Consider the following 19,062-nt stretch of genomic DNA (forward strand, 5'->3'; position numbering starts at 1 on the left):
TTAGGAAGAGAGGGATGATACTCCACCTGAAGAGTGGATGCTTAACCAGTGTAAGGAGGAAGGTGATGAGCCCTCAGCTCCCCTTACCTTGTATGAAATAAAAGACGATAGTATAGAAGAAATAGGATTGTATCCTTTAAAGGAACTGAAGGCGGTAACCCGATATATGACCCGCCTGCTTATAGTAGTGATGATAGTCCAGGGGAGGGTAAAAGAAAAGAGGAGATCTTCAAGATCAGACAAAACAGGGAAGAGAAAACAGAGATAGAATGTGAGATTAAGAGATGGAAAGGAGAAAACAATGATGCTGACGAGGTAACTCTCGTACAGAACGAATGGATGGGGGGACAGGTATTACTCAAGCTAGATGGGAAAAGCATTGAGGAAGTACGGCAAAAGGAAGACCAGAATGAACAGGATAGAAAAGACAGGGAACAAGAAAAAAGATTAAGGGAAGATGAGTATAAAAGAAAGAGCAGACAGCAGCAAGAGCAGACGTATCAGGAGGAGCAAAAGAGCAGAGAAAGCATGACAACAGACAAAGAGCAATAGACAAACTGGATAGACAAGAAAGGAATAAAGAAGAGGAGGAAGGGTAGAAATTAAGCGACAGAAGAATACAGTGATGAAAATAAGAGGAAGAAAGGAGAGCAGGGGTAAGAGAAGAGATAAGACAAAAAGAGTAGAGAGTTAGATGGGAAGCGAGAAAGAGAATTAGCTGAAGAATTAGAACACAAGAGGAGACAGCAGGATTTTGAAATTAACCACATTCAAAAGTAGCTAATGGAGCCAAGTCCTACAATACTATGGGAAAGAATAGAAGAGCTCCTCCCATTAAAGGGAGCAACGTCAGGACCATCTAGCATTGCCCTGCAAGATAACTTGGATATAGGAAGTATTGGAATTAGGATTGATAAGGCCTATCAAGTGTTAAAGGAAGGTAGCAAATTGGGAAGCCGAGGAAAGGGAGATCAATCCCTAGTCTTCCCATCGCGCAGCGAAGAGGAAAATCCATTCAGTCTCGAGCACAGAGCCTTATCCTTAAGCAGACTGACCTTATATACGGGTGAAGGGGACTAGAGTCACTCTAGTTGGGGACTAGACATGTCAGACGAGGAGAGGGAATCCTTCCAGGGGGAAGAGGGAGGAGGTGCATGTGCCCCTGAGGGAAGCCTGCAGGCGGACAATGAAGTAAGATAGTCTGATCTAGAGCAACCTAAGGATAGGATGCCAAATCCCATAGCATAGCCAGAGCATCCAAGAGGACGAACATATAGTGGGAAGGGAGAATCACCACCATATGGGAGTAGGTTAAGATCATTACCAGGGAGGAGACGGTCAGGGACCATTGTCCCTACCATGGATGGGCAGACGATGGGAGCCGTTTGTGGGACAGTGTTTGTGCAGTTTCCCTTATTGGAGAAAGGGTGAGCAAGAACACAATATATTCTATGGCCACAGATGGATAAGGACAATTTAAGATGGAAGCTCCCGAGTTTGACTTTGGGTGCGGGAAAATGTATTTATGAACTGGAAGAAATGACAGGAGGAAACCCGCTAGCCATAGTAGACATCAAGGGTCTCTTGGCAGGTATTCTTGGGGAAAGAGCTGATGATATATGGAAGAGCGGAGGCTATTCAAGGGTAACAGCACAGAACAGAGCGCACAATGGGTTACCGTTCATAAATTGCAGAGCAGATGTCTGGAGGGCTCTCAGGGTACAGTATCCTCACACGTCAAACATGAGCACAATCATGACACATAAGATGAAAGAAGATGAAAACACCCTTGCTTACATTCAGGACATTCAAGAGCGCTGGTCGCTTGAAACGAGGGAACTGTGCGAATAAACTGTGGCAGTATTTTACCACATTTTATGTCAGGGATTGCCTGAGCAATTACAGAGGCAGATGAAAAAACAAGTGGGAATGGAAACAAAGCCATGGACTGAAATACAGTTGACAATAGTGCATCACTGTCGGCTGTTACAGGAGAAAAATAAAAAGAAGGATGAGGCTAGGAATCTTGAGGAAGCTAAATTATTTCAAAAGAAATTGTCAAACTATGCCATAAAAAGGGTGGTATTGACAAGCAGAGAAGGGTTAGGAATACATTAATCAGTGGGTACATCATAGGCAAATAATCAGCACCAGATGGACCAAGGAGGAAATGGGTTCATGCCACGGGGCAGAGGCATGGGCTATAGAGGAAGGGGTGGTTTCAGAATGCACAGAATGGGAATCAATAGGCACAAGAAGGATTTAACCAAGGGAGAGTCATCAGACAGGCTCCTCCTGTGTGTTGGACTTGTGGGATGACATGACAAATTGCACACACATGTGGGAGCCAAGGGAATATACAGAATGGCCAATTTTCAAGAGGGGGGACAGCTTATCCTCCTACATATAGCTCACAAGCAAGGGAAGGGTTTGCCCAAGATCATACAGTGTGTCAGACACAGGCACCACAAATGCAACAGGCACAACAACCACAGCAAACACAAATGAATTCACGCAAGGGCAGTTGTAGCACGCCCTCAAGCAAACACAACAGTATGCAAACACAGGACAATTGTTGACACCAAGAATAGTGGGTGTGGGGGGCGTGGCCAGCAACGGGACGATGAGGACGTGAGTTCCTGGCGCTCCAACGGCCACAGCAAACAGCCTGAATAAATAGCCTGCTACGATGGGCAAATCCTCCAAAAATACATACCCTCCTGAAGGCAAGTGCCCCTGGCACACGCAGAGAAAGTTCCAGGCCGAAACGCACCGTTTTGAGCGAGTTCGGAGCAGCGTAAAGGAGGCGCTGCGCACGCGGCATCGCACGATCAAGATGGCCGCGCTCACCGGAGTCAAGCGGGACGGCGGGAAGGCGCTTTAAGGGAGAACCGTGACTATCCACCGCAGACCGCACAGCAAAACGACCTGTACGGTACGCCTACATAAATCAACAAATCTGCTGGGCAGCAGCCCTCGTGTGGTATGTGGGGAAGCTTAGGCTGGCGAGGGCGAGAAACTTACCGCACGCCCCGCACGGCATGGCAGGGCCAGGGTCAGTGGAGAGGAGAAACGGCCCCGCCGAGTGGGGCACAGAGGACTGCCCCGGTGCCGAGACTGGTGGAAAGTATTGCCGCCACCCCTCTACAGCAGTCCGGACTGCGATACATATTGGCATTCGACATGGGCAAAGACAAGTCCAGAAGATTGATATCCCAGAGCAGGATAATTCAAATTTACTACGCCAACAGCTAACGGCCAGCCAGAACAAGAACATGACCAAGCAGACGCCATGGCGGAAACAGAGGGCACAATCTCCCTAAAAGACGTCATGGCGGCCATAGCCGACTCGCGCGCCTCCATGGAGCAGAAAATGGATGGCATCAGCATGGACGTTTCCCTCCTGCGACACAACCTCCAGAAGCTGACATCGTGCACCGGCGAGGCAGAACAACTCCTCTCCGGTGCGGAGGATGGAATAAGGAACATAGAACAGCAGTTGGCTAGAGTCACAACACGATTGAAAACCATGGAGGAACGAGTGGATGAGAGCGGGGGCAGATCCAGGCGAAATAACGTAAGGATCATGGGACTGCCGGAGAAAGCAGAAGGCCCACATATGGAGCTATTTCTGGAACAGTGTCTTACAGACATGTTTGAAGACAATACGTTCTCCAATTTCTTTTCCATTGAACAAGCCCACCGAGTGCCGACGGGTCATCCAATTCCGGGCGCCCCGCCTCGCACAGTGATCGCCAAACCTTTGAACTATCGTGATCGTGATGCGCTGATCCAGTCCGCAAGGGCGAAAGGCACCCTCACAGATTCAAAATAGCATTCTTCCCAGATTACACCAGGGAAGTGCAAAAGGCTAGACAATCGTTTGACCCATTGAAAAAACAACTACAATCCCTAAATTATGGCCTGATGTTCCCTGCCCAACTTAAAATCTACCATCGAGGCACAACAGTCCACTTCATTGACCCCGGAGAGACGAGGAGATGGGCGGAACAACACATCGAGGGAGACTGGACGGCAACGAGGGGCAACAGAAACAGAAACAGAACACCCCACGCCTGGCTGGGCCCTGAACCGCCAGATCAACAACTGCCTGCACCGGGAATCGCACCACAACTGCAGGGATAACAGCACCGACTCCCGGAAAAGATGCGAACAGAAACACTCGAGACCCGACCGTGCGGGGCCTAAGGTACTGTATAACAACCTAATACTGAACATGTATACAGACTAGCCGCGAAGAGGCACACAGCTAAGCGACCAGCCCAGATGGAAGCCCCCCCCTTCCCCAGAAATTGGTAGAAGCCGAAGCACAAGTGACCCAGGCTGAACTCAACCACCTAGCACTAGACCAACCAGAAACAAATCGAACACTAACACTTGCCCAAAAATGTTTACAGAATGTTGCGTTAGACAACGCTAGGCAGGCACATATGACGACGAGAGCTAGAATATATGAGACCGGTGATAAAGCCGGCAAAATGTTGGCATGGCTAGAGAAACGTGAAATAGGCAGCGGCCAGGTCAGGGCGTTAAAATCAGAACGAGCTGAACCCTTACTGACCGACCGCGACATAGCCGAGGGCTTCGCAGCCTACTATACGGAACTTTACAGGCCGCCCACATCGCCTATCAATAGATCGGTACTAGATGACATAGCCCTCCCACTCTAAGCGCTGAACAGCAGGCCCTACTTGAGAAAGATATCACAGAGGAGGAACTGATAGCGGCCATGTCGGAACTTCAGACGGGAAAGACACCAGGGCCAAATGGCTTCCTGATTGAGATGTGGCATAAACTCGGTACAAATGAAATTGCCCCCCACCTACTGCAAATGTTCCCACGATGCAAGGAGAGAGGACACCTACCGGCGGACCTCCGGAAAGCCACGTTAATAGTGATTCCTAAAGCAGACAAACCGCCAGACCTCTGTAGCTCATATCGACCAATCTCACTTATCAATAGTGAGACCAAAATACTAGCAAAAGTACTGGCCAACCGCTTACAAAAGGTCATCACAACACTAATTCACCTCGACCAGTGCGGATTTATGCCGAAACGGTCGACCCGCATGAACATTCATAGGCTACACACTGTAAGAGAGAACGCACACTCCAACCGAGGCCCCCTGGCTGTACTAGCGATTGTCTTCGAAAAGGCTTTCGACTCGGTGCACTGGGAGGCAATTTGGGAAATAATGGGCTGGGTGGGGTTTAGTCCCCAGTTTCTGAGCTGGGTGCAACTCCTATATGAATCCCCTGAGGCACAAATGAGAATGAATGGGTGGCCATCGCACACCTTTAAGCTCGGGAAGGGAACTAGACAGGGATGCCCTTTATCCGCCATGATATTTGCCCTGGCTGTGGAACCGCTAGCTGAGTCACTGAGAACGTCACCGGCCTGGTGTGGTACCCAGTGGGAAGATGGGCGTGAGGATAGGGTCTCCCTGTACGCGGATGACTTGCTTCTTTACTTAAAAGACCCACACCAAGCCTGCTCCACGATTGTAGCCATACTGGACAGCCACAGTACTTTCAGCGGGCTAAGAGTAAACTGGCCCAAATCAATACTGTTCCCAATAGGCACCACAACTTTTATACCACCAGCCAACTGTCCCTTCCGCTTAGAAACCGAGCAGTTTAAATACCTTGGCATACAAATCACTAACGACCTGAGCAGGTACGTGGCCAACAATCTCCACCCGATAACGACCAGATTCATAGAAGATGCTAGATACTGGGTGTCCCTGCCATTGACCCTACTGGGAAGGGCAGCATTGTTCAAAATGATGGCTCTTCCACGCTTCCTATACATTCTACAAAATGCCCCACTACACATCCCGGCGAAAGAATTAAAAAAGATAGACAACACACCGAGGAAGCTCCTCTGGAATAACGGACATCCACGTATTGCGCTGGGTACTCTGCAACGCTCCATTTGGGAAGGAGGGATAGGGCTCCCCCGCCTACAGTCCTACTACTGGGCTAGTCAAATGGTAGTGATCAATAACTTGCTGCACGGGGACACTACATTGCCACACAATAGACTGGGGAGTGCCAGTGAACGTGCTAGACCTCAAACTGAATTCCTTTACAAAGCGATTTGTAACTCAGCCCCACAATCTATGCTATCACACATTGCCCGAGTATGGACAGACGCGCACAAGTTCCTGGGATGGGAGGGGAGGATCACTCCACTACAGCCTCTGTGGAACAACAGAAATCTACCCGAGGTAAACAAACTGCCGAGATGGCGTACATGGTCACAATGTGATATCAGTACGGTGGGCGATATCGTAGAAGGGGGCAAATTGTTGTCCTTTGAAACCCTGGAGTCCAGATTTCACCTCTCAGGCACTGAACGGTTCCAGTATGCGCAGATGCAACATGCCCTACAAGCCCACCTCCCGGCACTTAAAGACATGGCCGAAAGCACTCCCCTCGAAAGAAACATAGTGGAGGCAAGCATAGAGGCCAAAGTAACATCCACCATGTATAATATCATCACTTCCTTTGCCACCACTGAACTAACCAGCCTAAGGGGCAAATGGGAAAGAGACTTAGGACTCATACAGCCAGAGAACTGGGTGGGGGCCCTCATGTATCCTCGGGAGGTGGCCATTTCGGCCAGACTTAGACTTCTCCAACTGAAAATTCTGCATAGGATTTACTACCCCATGGTGGCATTATATCGTTGGGGGAAGATATCCGACCCGCACTGTCTCCGTTGCAAGAGGGAGGAGGGAACCTTCTTTCACATACTATGGGACTGCAACCATATACGACAATACTGGCAAAAATGTTGCGATGAACTCTCACGGGTACTGGGGAGAACGATACACAGAGAGCCAAAGCTACTCCTGCTCGGGATAGAGGAGGAGGGAGAGGCATCTAAATATGAGAAGTTGCTTTTATCGACGGCCTCTGCAATTATTAAAAGGAACATTGCACAACCATGGGGTTCGGAAACTACGCCACAGTACGAACAATGGGTGACGGACGTCAACATATGCATTGCGATGGAAAGGGGAGTATATGCAGGCAGGGGATGCCCGAAGAAAGCAGTTAAGATATGGAACAAATGGGAGGAAGCCCAGTGACTGCAACAACCTGAGCAATGGATGGTGGGGCACAATGTGCAATGTACAAAAGTACTCTAATCTGGCATGTAGCGTGAGAAACAACGGACACTGCAAGACCCTTTTCTCCTTTTCTTCCTTTTCTTCTCTCTCTTCTTTTCTTTCACGTTTTCTTTTTACCTGACCAGGGACTGTTCCACTGGTCATACAGGTTGTATGTTTATAAGAAGAATGTATGTTTTATGATGTTAAATCGGAAAATACAATAAAATGTGTTATCAAAAAAAAAAAAAGAATAGGGGGTGTCACTGTGGTGGGTGGAAATCCTTTCACAGGTACAGGGTTATGCATGTTTCCACAACAGGGCAGCTCACAGGGTGACTTGATGTGTAGAGTACTATCAATGATAGCAGACCTCCAAAAGGAACCAAGGGTTGGTGTGACAATAGGAGGAAAATCTTTTTCTTTTCGAGTAGACACTGGGGCTACTCGTTCATGCATACAAGAGGGGAAATATCCAATGTCGGGAATTGCCATGAATGCTCAAGGGTTCTCTGGAGCTACGAGTTCAGTTCCTTTTACTGATTATTTATCAATCTCTTTACGAGAGTGTGATATGTCTGTTCTATTGTATTCTCGGCAGACACAAGTTAACATTTCGGGAAGAGATTTGATGAGAAATCTCAACATGATGATTTCTTTTACTGATGAAGGAATAGTCTGTTCCACTCCTGGAATACATTATATGAATGTGGGCATATTTATATTGGCATTCACAGGGCAAGTGGGTCTATAAGGCGTTCCAGTAGAGCCTGAGATTTTTATTGGGGTGAGCATTCTAATGACATGGCTAACTGGCTTAGTGGGAAAGACTATGAGAATATATGATGAATTTTTGTTTAGACCACAGATACCCATCGACGAAGAGGTGGGTACAGACCATCCCTATAGATCTAGATGCAGCCATAGTATGGGGGAAATGGCAATGCTTGAAGGAATGGATGACGAGGGTATACCATTGAGAACAGTGATAGCTATTGAGGAAGGGTACAGGTTGACTGACATTACTGATGATGACATGTTTAGTGATGATCTTACAGACAATGAAGTAGTGGTCTTTATGAGCATTACATAATGGATACAAATAGAGAAAAGGGAGATCCCATCATGAATGGCAATAATGCAGCAGAGTGCAGCATTTTATGATGAAGACTTGGAGTAGGTGCCAAACATCTTATGGACTACAGGCCCTTATGAGGTACGACCGTTAATGGTGATACATCATGTCACGAGAGTCTGATAAGGCTATTTTCAAGACTATTTCAGCACTGATGGAACAAGATATTCGGTAGCATTCAGAATCATTGTGCAACACCACGATGTAGCCTGTGAAAAAATCCAAGGAAAGTCATGGAGATTTAAAAAGGACATGGGACTGACTAACCAGATTGTAGAGGCAGAGTTTCCTTTAGTTCCTAATCCGGTGATGATACCATGCAGTATCCCAGTTCGAACATGATATTTCACGGTGATTGATTTGAAAAATGCATTTTTCTCAATCCCATTGCACAAGGACTCACAAGAGCTGACTTAATTTACCTTCCGCCAGACTCGTTTCAACTATACTAGGCTTCCGCAATGGTACTGTGAGTCTCCATCAATCTTTAATAGAGTCCTAGAGATGGACTTGGGTAATATTGATTTGAATAGAGTGCAGAGATACAGTACGTAGATGATATTTTAATTTGTAGCACTACAGAAGATGATTAAAGACAGGACTCAATCCAATTGATGACTATTTAAGCAAACAAAGGATAGAAAGTAGAACAAGAGAAGTTACAATACTGCCAAGAAGGGGTGTTATACATAGGGCAATTGATTTCACATGACGGAAAAAAGGCGACACCTTAAAGGGCTGAGATGATTATGAAAACCTCACATCCACATACAGTGAAACAAAAGCAACACTTTTTGGGCTAATGAAATTATGTAAGAGCCTGGGTGTTTGACTATAGTTCATACACAAGACCCCTTTTGCAGGCTTTACAAAAGCCACAAGTAGACAAAGTTACAATTCAGTGGACTGACGAGTGGAGGAAGGGTTTGAAGAGTTGAAGCAAGCAATTTGTACAGCTCCTGTTTTAGGAATCCCCAATTATGCTGAGGAGTTTTATTTATTGTTGCAGTACTTACACAGAGGACTACCTTGGGGTACAAACCCCTAGCGTATCATAGTGGGAGTTTAGACTGAGTCATGAAAAGACACTTTCCTTGCAAACAGTCATTAGCAGCTGCCGCATTTGTGATTGAGAGATCTACAAGTATAATAATTGGCTGTCTCTGACACTTTTTGTGGACCATGCTTTGTTTGCCATTTTAGAGAAACCCAAAGATACATTGACATCCCAGAGAGCTTTGGCTTATGAAGTAATGATTTTGAACCCAGCGATTAAAATTGTCAGATATAAAATAGTGAATTCTGCCACATTTGTAGCTGAGCCAGTGGTAGAGGGTGAGCTTGTGCAGGACAATGCAAACTATGTCAAATTTTATGATGATATACCTTGCATCAAAGAGAATGCATTGCCAGGAGGGGAAATTCTCTTTATTGATGGTTTGTCAAAAATTGATCAAATTAGTGGAGAAAAGAATTCGGGAGCAGCTGTAGTGGGGCATAGAGCAAATAGTGAGTTTGAAGTGGTAGCAAGCGCAAGACTACTGTCTCACTTTTCGGCGCAAGCAGCAGAGTTAGTAGCACTTATTGTCATGCTTGAGAATCATGAAGGGCAGGAAGTGATGGTGTATAGTGACTCCGCCTACGTGATGTCATCCATACATGCAGGGCTAGCATGTTGGAAAAGGAGGGCCTACCTCTGTGCGGATGGCACTCCAGTGCAGCATGCATCCTTATTGGACAGGCTTATTAAGGTACTACAGCTCTCAGTAGCCACAGCGGTTGTTAAATGCACCACTCACCCTAAGCGTACAGACAATATTTCCCACAGGAATGAAGCCACAGACACAGAAGCTAAAAGGGTTGCATATTCAACAGATATTTCAAGTTTTGATTCTCCAGATGTGAAGGAGAAGGTAGTCACGATTATGGTAGTGAAAGAAGGATATAGTTGTTTGCCAAAAACCCAATTAATAAGATTCAAGGCAGTGCACCACAGGAAGAGCAGGAATTATGGAAGCAAGTGGGGTGTTCTTTATGCCACACTGTAGCATTATGGTGACAGGATAGCACTGGAAAGCCAGTGATGCCAGTAGCATTATCAAAGGTCGCACTTGAATCGCTGCATTAGCCCATGCATGTAACTGGGGAAAGTCTTGCTGCAAAAATTGCGGAAGACTGGTGGATTCCAAACCTGTTAGAACACATTGCATTTTTTGTAGTAAACTGCATTGTATATCAACAGTTTACTGCTGGGCATACACTGAGAACAATTAGAGGAGTAATTACTCAACCAAATGGTCCTTTTCAGCATTTACATATGTACTATGATGATAACTGCAGGTGTGTAGTCAATAGAGGTATCTGATAGTGGTGGTGTGGCCCTTCTCTAGGTGGATTGAGGAAGGTCCATGTACACACCCTTAGACCACTTACACAAGGACGTTTCTAGTATGTGAAGTCTCTCCAAGATGGGGAGTGTGTGAATTGCTGAGATACGATAATGGTCCACATTTAGTTAATGAAGTATTTGAACAAATTAGACTATTATTGAATATAAAGCACAAAATTTGTTTTGCTTAACATCCGCAACCAAACGGGATATGCGAGAGACTCAATGGCCTCCTTAAAGAAAGTATTGCCAAGCTTAAGCTTATGTTGAATAGGGGATGGCTATATTGCCTGCCCTTAATTTTATATGCCCTAAGGAATCAGCATGGTTTGGACCGCCACCTTATATCCCGTAAACTAGTGACAGCTAGGCGAATGAGAACGCCTCTGACTCATCTATCGAGGAATAGTGATGCCCAGAGTACAGCGAAAATGTTAGGAAATGAGTTACATGATTACTTGACATGATTACTTGACATGTTATGACCTCTAGCATCTCTCTCATTTCAGATCAACTCAAGCATCATCAGGGTCGGTCTCAGAACACAGATGAAAACCATTCAGCAACTGGATCAAGTGAACTATTACCAGCACCTAGACTATTTGTTGGCAACACTGTGCTAATTAAAAACCTCTCTAGGAAGTGGCATGAGCCGAGATTTAATAGTCCATTTCTTGTCGAAAGTGTTACTCCTTCAGCAGTAAATGTCCAAGGCAGATGAGTGTGGATACATTTTAATGACGTAAAGCTACACACCAGCTAGACCGCAGCACTGCCAGCTATTGATCCAGAAGCCAGACAAGAAGAAGAATTTCAGCATGTGCAGACTCTTTCAATGACCCAGAAGAAGGACGATAAAGGTACAAATGAATAAATGCAGATTTGCATTTGGACTCTGACTCCCCGTGGACACTCCTTAAAGATATTATAGCAGGCATGCAATTCTTTGCTAGAGTCACATGAAACTTTGAAGATGAAATTAAGAAAAGTACTAATGTGTCACAATTATGCCTAACTTCAAATTCAATTTGACAAATGGAAATATGAGCAGTAACCCACTTACTGAATAACCGTTTGGCTGAATCTGTGTTCTTGTCAGAAAGAGATGCTCACAGACTCGTACTTGTCGTTGTGTGTTTATCCTTTGAGCTTATCCTGCTCTTGTCAGAAGTGACTTTGACATACACACTTTTTTACAGGATCCAAATAATGGCCCTGTAATTTTAAGGCTGCTTATAGCAATAGTAGATGAATTACTGCAGGTGCCAGATCTATTGCAATTGCCAGAGTAAAAGTGTTTTTTCTTCCTTACATTGAAGTACAAATGAGAAATGTTGAAGCTGGTATGATTTCAGAGAATGAGCAAGCTCAAGAAATACCGGAATGGCATAAGTGGTGGGGATTAATATGTTCGTTTGTGATATACATATGCACAATTATGCTTTGTGTTTTTCTGTTTCTGCTGTTCATTTATTTAAATAAAGCAGATGTCCCTTTGATCCTCCCCACTCCAGAAACCTGTGTAGGTTTGCCCATTACCAATGAGCCAAAGCCCTTTGTGTTGTCTCCCGATAGTAAAACTGCTTTAGAGTTGTTTCCATGGGCTGCAAACATTCTGTTAGGGAGACAACAGAAGAGTGCAGAGGAAGACAATGATAGGATAAACACGTATCTGGACAGCACAACGCACCTGGGTAATAAAATGTGCCACCAGCACATGAAAAAGTTCTGAGAAAGATTGTCTAAGGAGAGTTGCTACATCTGTGCTCTCATACCTTATGGCATGGGAACTTCCAAATTATTTGTAGTACAGAAGTACCACTGAAAAAACTAATTACCTGGCGCATCTCACACTCTGCATGACAAGAGGAAAGCTCCAGAGTCGATGAGCATTCTTAGTGTGGATGAATGAAACATAAAGAAGATATTTATGGGCAGGATTTGAAGACATGAGTGAAGCCAGAAATGAGGCATCAAGTACTAAGATATGAACAACCTGAAATGGCCAATGCGGGAATCAGTATTGAAGAAAACAAGCTGTTAAATTTCCAAGGTAAGAATAAGGAAGAGATACATATATTTTGGGAAATAAGACAATTACAAATCAAAGGAACAGTGTTGACTCATGAAGGAAGGGCTGATGGGTTGGTTGTGTGCAGAGCAGCAGCCGTAACTGGACAGTGAGAAGAAGTTGTGTTAACTGCAAAAACGGAATGCAAGGATCAATGACCAAAGATTACAAAGATGCTTACATGGGTCAACAATAAGGGAGCACCATTGCAGATAATACCTCAACAAAGTGTGTCCTTATGTTTCAGAAATAATGGTAGGAGAAAAGTTGGAGAGAATCTCCAGTGTGGCCGAACTGGGCTTGTGGGTCCAGAAACTACATGAAGCTGCCCAAGGATTGAGGCTTGGGGAGGGATGTGCTCTATAGTGCTTATCCATGTTCCAGAATTAGTGATTACTAATAGTGACCTAAATATTGGAGAGTTTCCAAAGGCAGATGCTCATTTGAGGATGAGAAGATCACTCGAATTTCGCAACCGAACAAAGAGGGAGAATTACTTTTCAGCTAAATCGATAGAAGCCTCTGATGCTATTCCATACGAGCACAGGTGGTTCAGCCAGACTTTAGCAATGTTTATTACTTGATAATATACCTATAGCCAGCAGCTTTGTATATACAACATAAAATCACAAACATAGACATCAACACAGTTAAGATTCCATATTAAAACCAGAAAATCAATAGACAATTTAAAACTAATTAACGTACAGTTTTCTTAACTCATAGGGCCTCATTACACGGTAGGCGGTAAGGGTTTACCGGTACCGGTATTTTGCCGGTACTGGTGAATCCTTACCGCCTTACTACGAGGTCCCTTTGCGGGTTGGGGAATTTATCGCCTGCTTTTTGCAGGCGTTAAAAATCCAACCCGCAAAGGGACCAGGGAGCTAATTACGGTACCGCAATTTGCGGTACCGTAATTAGCACCTTCCCCATTCCCATTATGCCCTATGGGTCAAAAATGGGAATGTGGAAGGGCAATGGAGGAAGGAGGAATTACCGCCTTCCCAACCTTGGAATAGGGCGGTAATTCCCCTTTCCTCCAAGGCGGTACCTGTAAATTACCGGCATGAACCATGGCGCTAATAGCGCCATGGTTTACCGCCTACCGTGTAATGAGGCCCATAGACTGTGGATGGTAAGTTACATAGGGGGTCATTCTGAGGTTGGAGGTTAGGAATTACCGGTACCGGTAAGGGTGTCGGTGCCGGTAGTTCCTTACCTCTGTATTCTGAGGTCCCTTTGCGTGTCCTTCCTTACCTCCTGCTTTTAGCAGGAGTAAAGTATGGGACCCGCAAGGGTACTTCGGAGGTAATTACGGTACCGTAATTTACAGTGCCGTAATTACCTCCTTCCCCATTCACATTGAGCCCTATGGGGCAGAAATGGGAATGGGGAAGGGCAAAAGGTGAATGGGGCATTACCGGTCCCTCCAACCCTGGAATGGACCGGTAATTACTCCATTCACCATGCTGGATTTGGGACGGTTTCGGAGGCAACCATGGAGCTAATTACTCCATGGTTAGCTTCAAACCCGGAATGAGGCCCATAGACATTTGGGCCTCATTACACGGACGGCAGTAAGGGTTAACGGTCACCGTTAATGGTACCGGTGACCGTTAACCCTTACAGCCTTACTACGAGGTCCCTTTGCGGGTTGGAGAATTTAACGCCTGCTTTTTGCAGGCGTTAAAAACCAATCCGCAAAGGGACCAGGGAGCTAATTACGGTACTACAATTTGTGGTGCCGTAATTAGCACCTTCCCCATTCCCATTATGCCCTATGGGGCAAAAATGGGAATGAGGAAGGGCAATGGGGGAAGGGGGAATTACCACCCCACCAACCTTGGAATAGGGCGGTAATTCCCCTTTCCACCAAGGCGGTGCCGGTATTTTACCGGCATGGACCAAGGTGCTAATAGCACCTTGGTCCACCGCCATCCGTGTAATGAGGCCCATTGTGTGTAACTTGTTTAGGCTTTCACAATTGACTAGCAGGTGTTCTAGACTCTCCAGAACAGTACACCCACATAAGCGACAACATTTATCTGTACCTGAACGCCCCTGCCTTCCTCCTACAACTTCCAAGGTGTCCCAAACATTGAATTTTATTAGGAGATACTTTCTAAATATGTATGCATTAGGATATGCTATGATATATTGAGGTTTGATGGTCTGTGACAGCCAATATTGACACTAAAGCCCACTAGCTTTCTTAGTTGATAATTCAACCAGTTGGAACTCATAGCTGTAGTCTAGCATTTTCTTTTTAAACAAGAGTTTAAATTTATTTGGTGATACATTATTAAGTGATCTATCATACCCGGATGTCCATTTCCTATTTAATGTAAGGATGTTCACCATTACTCCAATGGTAGCCTATCTAATTTTAAATATGCTTGTAGATAGGTCACAACCACAATTTTCAAAGCACTTCACCATTTTCCTCATGCATTCTAAAACTACACCTCTCATTACAAATTCAAGACAAATATACTCAATAGTCAAGTTCCTAGACATTCTAAAATGTTTCCTAAGCATCCCTGCCTCTAATCTTTTCAGTTCACCCAGATAATTATGCCCCCAGATCTCTTTGTCATAGAGCATCAGTGGCAAGATTTTGGCAGGATTAAACATCATTATGGCGTGGGTGGAGATCCAAACATGTTGCCCAATAAATGGATTTATTGCATTGGTTGACTTTATGCATTTCTCTTTTGTTATTCCCAATGGTATTTCCACTTCATCTTTTCATCAGTCATGACCCACAGATATGAGTACTGATTTTCCTGTTCTAATGCTATATTCTGAATATGCCAAACATATTTATTTCAACACTTTATTAACACCAAACACCATGGTTTCGCTTTTTTGGATATTTACTTTTAATCCATTTAGATTGGCATAGTCCGATAGAGCATTTAATACGTTTTGGAAGCCACTAGCTGTAAGGTCTATCAGTAGCAGGTCAAATGCATAAGCTAGCCAGCTTATCTTGGCCGTTCCCCCCTTTATTGTGTTGATTGACAATTTCATAAAGTGCTTGTACATATCTGCTAAGTACAGGTTGAACAGGGTTGCTGCCACAATGCAACCTTGCTTAAACCCTCGACACGTAACCATGGGGACTGAGAGTTTTCCCCTGCAATCTAAGCGGATACAAACAGTGGAGTCTGTATACAACAACATCAGTCTGTTTCTAAGTATGGTGTTGAATGCCGCACCAAGGGTAATAGGTCAAAGTTGTGAATGCAAATGCTCAAATGCCAAAAGGATCGAGTCAATTGCACCAAAACATTACGTTCACGTTGCCTGCAAGAGTACTCGATAGCCGTTGTCAAAACAAACAAATTGTGCATCGTATTTGCTTTTGGGCGAAATCCTATTTGGTTTGCTGGAAGGATATTCTTAGCTTTAATCCATAACTTCAAATCTACTAACAAGACCCTGGCAAATATTTTTGAAGATATATCTAACATAGCCAGTGTACGATAGTTGGCAGGATTGTTCCACGCTCCTTTTTTGGATACAGCCAACAAGTGACTCATATGCCATGTTTCTGGTATCTTTTCTTTTAGTTCCATCTCTTTAAATAATATATGTAGTGCGTGTGCCTGTCTGGGGAGCATTACACATTCCGTCAGGCCCAGTGGCCCTAGACTTAATAAGTTGTTCTACCTGGTCTTCCTCAATCTCTCATTACTCCTCGCCAATCCTGTCTCAACCCATCACCTCATTCTCCCAATCTCAATCATCACCACCCCGCCCCTCCCTCATCCTGTCTGAAACCCCCATCCCTTGTATTCTCACTGACCACAACTGGAACCTCTAACCCCCTACATCCTACGTTCAAGTCCCTTGACCCAAATCCAACCAACCTCACACACCCGTCCAACCCCACCCCCCAACGCCTACTACCTCAACCTCCCGCCTACTCTTCCCATCGACCATCAACCACACCCCTCTCTCACACCGCAATTTCCACTCTCTCCCCTCACCACTCTCAGCCCACCCTCCTCACCACCCCTCCCACCCACTCCCCCTCTCCTCCCATCCTCCACCTCTGCAACCTCCACATCATCCTCCTGTACTGAAGTAAGATGCATCCTGTTTAAAGCACGATCTGTAGCAATAAACAAACACAGCATCTTTGACCTCCTTGCCCCAGACAAACCAGACCTAGGGCCTCTTTACACGTTGTCCGGTAAAAATCAGAATGGATGGAGTGGATGGAGCAGATGGAGCGGATGGAACAGATGGAGTGGATGGAACAGATGGAGCTGATGGAACAGATGAAGCGGATGGAACGGATGAAGTGGACGGAGCGGATGGAGTGCATGGAGGGGATGGAGGGGAAGAAGTGGATGGAGCGGATGGAATGGATGGAGCGAATGAAGTGGATAGAGCGGATGAAGAGGATGGAACAGATGGAGCGGATGGAGCGGAAAGAACAGATGGAGCGTATGGAGTGGATAGAACAGATGGAGCAGATAGAATGGATAGACTAGATGGAGCGGATAGAACAGATGGAGCAGATGGAACAGATGGAGTAGATGGAGTGGATAGAACAGATGGAGTGAATGGAGCAGATAGAACAGATGGAGCGGATGGAACAAATAGAGCAGATGGAACAGATGGAGCGGATGGATTGGATGGAGTGGATGGAATGGATGGAGCAGATGGAGCAGATAGAGCGGATGGAACAGATGGAGTGGATGGAACAGATGGAGCGGATGGAACAGATGAAGCGGATGGAACGGGTGAAGTGGACGGAGCGGATGGAGGGGATGAAGGAGAAGAAGTGGATGGAGCGGATGAAATGGATGGAGCGAATGAAGGGGATAGAGCGGATGAAGTGGATGAAGCGGATGGAAACGATGAGGTGGATGGAACGGATGAAGTGGATGGAATGGATGGAGTGAATTAAGTGGATGGAGCAAATGAAATGGATGAAGTGGATGGAGCAGATGAAGTGGATGGAGCGGATGAAGTGGATAGAACGGATGAAGCGAATGAAGTGGATAGCGCTGAAGGAGAGGATTGAACGGATGAAATGAATAGAGTGGATGAAATGGATGGAACGAATGAAGTGGATGGAACGAACAAAGTGGGTGGAATGGACAAAGTCGATGGAATGAATGAAGTCGATGGAACAGATGTAGTGGATGGAATGGATGAAGTGGATGGAACGGATGAAGTGGATGGAACAGATGGAGTGGATGGAACAGATGGAGTGGATAGAACAGATGGAGGGGATGGAGTGGATAGAACAGATTGAGCGGATGGAACAGATGTAGCGGATGGAACAGATGGAGCGGATGGAACAGATGAAACGGATGGAACAGATGGAGCGGATGGAAAAGATTGAGCGGATGGAACAGATGGAGCGGGTGGAACAGATGGAGTGGATGGAACATATAGAGCTCATGGAACGGATTGAGCAGATGTAACTGATAGAGTGAGTGGAACACACGGAGCAGATTGAATAAACAGGAATGATGGAACAAACACACTAAATGGATGCGTAGGATGAAATAAACCTACAAAATGGATAGACTAGTTTATGTGGGTAAGGATTGAGTGATGGAATAGGTGGAAAGACTAGTAAATTAAATAATGAACTCGACGAAATGTATGAACAGACGAAGCGGAATGAATGGACAGAGTGAATAAAACTGATAGAATAGATGGTACAGATTGAATGCTCGACCTCAAGCACCTTACTGATAACTACCATATCACAATACCACGCTTACTCTCTCCTATACAACACCACTCAACCACAACACAGCAATACTATGACACATTCGGTATAGCTGTTCTCACACTAACACCCGCCACATACTCCTCATCATCCTAATTAAACACAGCTAGTTGAGCACACACTGCGAGCTTAAGCATTCTCCTCAGGCCTAACACAGCCAGAAATCAGTTGGAGTGTCTACCACCCAGAATGAACACATATACCTGACCTCCCAACCACCACACCTACTGCTAAGGAGCAGCTATCATGCAACTGCCACACCAGCTTCACACATATCCGGTGCACCCATGCACCTTATGACCCTCTCTCTCTCAACTGACTTGATCTATGGTTCCCAAGGGCGTTCAACCTACCAGTGCTTTGAGATCATACCAATGATACATAAGGCGCTATATAAATGCAAAATAACACAACATAACATAACATAACATTATCAACACAATGTCCTATAAACTATGATCACAAATCCAGGTTACATTGGGTCAGGGAACAGGTTGTTCACATTCCACTTCTGTTCCTAAAGTGGAGCTAATGTGGTCTACCCACTGACTCTCAGAGATACAAT

This window comes from Ambystoma mexicanum, chromosome 1q, assembly GCF_040938575.1.
Source record: "Ambystoma mexicanum isolate Mex_15411 chromosome 1q, UKY_AmexF1_1, whole genome shotgun sequence".
Taxonomy (NCBI): Eukaryota; Metazoa; Chordata; class Amphibia; order Caudata; family Ambystomatidae; genus Ambystoma; species Ambystoma mexicanum.